The sequence below is a fragment of the Sinocyclocheilus anshuiensis genome, unplaced genomic scaffold (genome assembly GCF_001515605.1).
Source record: "Sinocyclocheilus anshuiensis isolate Anshui unplaced genomic scaffold, SAMN03320099.WGS_v1.1 scaffold322, whole genome shotgun sequence".
NCBI classification, from domain to species: domain Eukaryota; kingdom Metazoa; phylum Chordata; class Actinopteri; order Cypriniformes; family Cyprinidae; genus Sinocyclocheilus; species Sinocyclocheilus anshuiensis.
The window spans coordinates 408,915-412,033 of NW_015542366.1; the positions used below are offsets into that span (position 1 = coordinate 408,915).

General features: G+C 36.1%; 1 protein-coding gene across 4 annotated transcripts in view; it reads left to right on the plus strand.

Moving 5' to 3' along the window:
* Nucleotides 1–3,119, plus strand: part of LOC107692118 (intersectin-1-like) — a 43,037-nt gene that overhangs the window by 21,458 nt on the left and 18,460 nt on the right. The gene's annotated exons all lie outside the window — the stretch shown is intronic.

Below are 3,119 nucleotides of genomic sequence, written 5' to 3' on the forward strand. Positions count from 1 at the left end.
CCGTGGTTAAGACAGCTGACTCCACTTTGATGTGACGCTGTCTCTCTCTCTCTCTCACACACACACACACGTAAAAAACTCCGCATTTGAACAGTCAATAGCAAATACTTAAACTAATAACAAAACATACTTACAGTCGCTGATTCAGAAGCGCCAGATTGTCAGAAGATTGTCAAAGCCAGATTGTCAAAGTCGGAATTGACCCTTTTTTTTTGTTTTTGTTTTTAAATAGCCTTTGTGCACAGCCAACCTTGTACTCTTCTAGGTCCAAATAACTGTCGTCCAGAAAATGCGCTGCACAAAATCGAACATCTGGGTTGTGCTGTTCTGTTGTAAATAAATCTAAAACTTGAAATCGCATCATATGACCCCTTTAAGTAAAAAGTGCAAGAGAAAAACGCACTGAGATGTTGTCAGGCTTAATGTCAGTGTCATTATTCCATCGTTATTTTCGTAACTTGTTGCAAAATAAAAAGTCTCTCACCTCAGAAAAACAAACTATCCTGTCCTGTCAGACATTATACGGTGCTCGTAGTGTGGACTCTTCAATTGCACGTGCAAATGCGGCGGTGCACGCTTCACTTCACTAAAGCGCAAAAGAAACCACGAGCATGCAACATGTGAAATAAAAGTAAAGTACCAATAAATCACATAACTGGTACTTCGTGTGTTAGCTGCGAAGGATTTGCATGAAACTAAAGCGCAAAAGAAACCACGAGCATGCAACATGTGAAATAAAAGTAAAGTACCAATAAATCACATAACTGGTACTTTGTGTGTTAGCTGGAAAGGAATTGCATGAAGGTATGATATTCATTCTATTCAGGAGCAGTTTTCATGTTTCATTAACAGTTCATGTTAGTATTGTGTATTCACCATGGTAACTGTTGTTTCCATAACCCAAAAATGCCATGTTATTTTCACTTTGTGTTATTTTGTATTTGTTTAAATGACTGTGGTGGCTCAGTCATTGTGTGTGTCAACAATTTTTGTGAATTTATTTTACACACATACATATATATATGTGTGTATATGTATGTGTATATACGTGTGTGTGTATATGTGTGTGTATATGTATATGTGTGTGTATATGTGTGTGTGTGTATGTGTGTGTATATGTATATATATGTATGTATGTATGTGTGTGTATATGTATATGTGTATATATGTGTGTATGTATGTATACGTGTATGTATGTATACAGGGGATCAGCGTGATATTTTACACAAACCTCTAAATTCACTCAATAATGAGTGTGTGAATTAATGTAAATTTTATGAATGAAAAGAGCGCATATCAAACATCGCATTGCTGTTGCCACTCCGTGCATCTCACAGAAATCAGAGCTTGGCAAGAGTAGGCCTAATATTACCTAAAATAATACATCATACACGTTCTACTATTTGTGTTTATATAAAAAGCAATGACTTAAACCTTAGGCTACGATATGATACACGAATGAATCAGCACAGCGCGATCGCCAATCAAACAGCAGCATTGCCATCTCTGCAGGTCTCTGTCTCTCAAAAACCAAACCAGCTCTCTGTCAAGAATAGGCTAATAATCAACTTAAATACAGATACATTTTCTAGTAGGCCTGCATGTTTGCTTCCTTATCTTTTGTTGGTTTGCGTGGCACACGCACATTTGTTTAGTGAAGTTCAAAAAAGACTAGTTTAAAGAGTTCTGCATAATGAAAATGTGCACCTTGAATTCATTCATCCGTGTTCAAATGATCACTAAATGTTTGTCATGAAATCTTCCTCTCAGAGCTTGGCAAGAGTAGGCCTAATATTACCTAAAATAATACATCATACACGTTCTACTATTTGTGTTTATATAAAAAGCAATGACTTAAACCTTAGGCTACGATATGATACACGAATGAATCAGCACAGCGCGATCGCCAATCAAACAGCAGCATTGCCATCTCTGCACGTCTCTGTCTCTCAAAAACCAAACCAGCTCTCTGTCAAGAATAGGCTAATAATCAACTTAAATACAGATACATTTTCTACTAGGCCTGCATGTTTGCTTCCTTATCTTTTGCTGGTTTGCATGGCACACGCACATTTGTTTAGTGAAGTTCAAAAAAGACTCGTTTAAAGAGTTCTGCATTATGAAAACGTGCGCCTTGAATTCATTCAGTCGTGTTCAAATGATCACTAAATGTTTGTCATGAAATCTTCCTCCTTGTATGATACATTTATTTTTAGAAATTATACATTTTTTATTTTAGAACACTGAATAGGGCAAATAGTCGAAACACAAATATTTTTCCATACTCTGATCTCTTTTTTTCCCATAGGTTTTCCAGACCTGCAAATTACTTAAGTGAAATACTTTTTTTTTTAAACTGCGCAGGAACCGGTGAGCCAAAGTAAAACATGTTGTTTTACATAAACCTCTAAAATTACAACACAGTAACAAGTGTGTGAAGTAAATGAGTTTAAAAGAATGAAATAAACGCAAATAAAATAGTAGTGTTGCAGTTGCCTTCCATGCATTTCCTGGAAATTACCTAAATCAATTTCCATATTTCTATACTGCGTAGGAACCCTTACTGTTTTAATTAGAATATATTTAAATATTTATTTATCAGATCACGAAAGGTCCCCAAGCAGGGACTCGAACTCACGTTGCTCGAAGCACAATCGCACTACATCTCGAAGCACTGCCTATACAATACAAGGGTATAGGCTCCGACTGTTAGAAGATATGCATTTCCTGGAAATGACTTAAATCAATTTCCATATTTCTACTACTACTAATACTAATACAAATACACTCTAATACTACTGCGTAGAAACCCTTACTGTTTTAATTTAGATATTGAAATATTTATTTATCGGATCACGAAAGGTCCCCAAGCTGGGACTCGAACTCACGTTGCTCGAAGCACAACTGCACTACGTCTCGAAGCACTGCCTATACAAGGATATCGGCTCCGACTGTTGGAAGATATTTTAAAAAATATTATCATAAAAAAATTATTTTAGTTAAACACGGCATATTTGTTCAGTGATAACTACGAAAAATATAGGCTGTAAAACCATAAACATAACGGTCTTATCAAATGTAACTGTACGAAGTTCTGGTTCAAGCTCCGCCTACTTCCG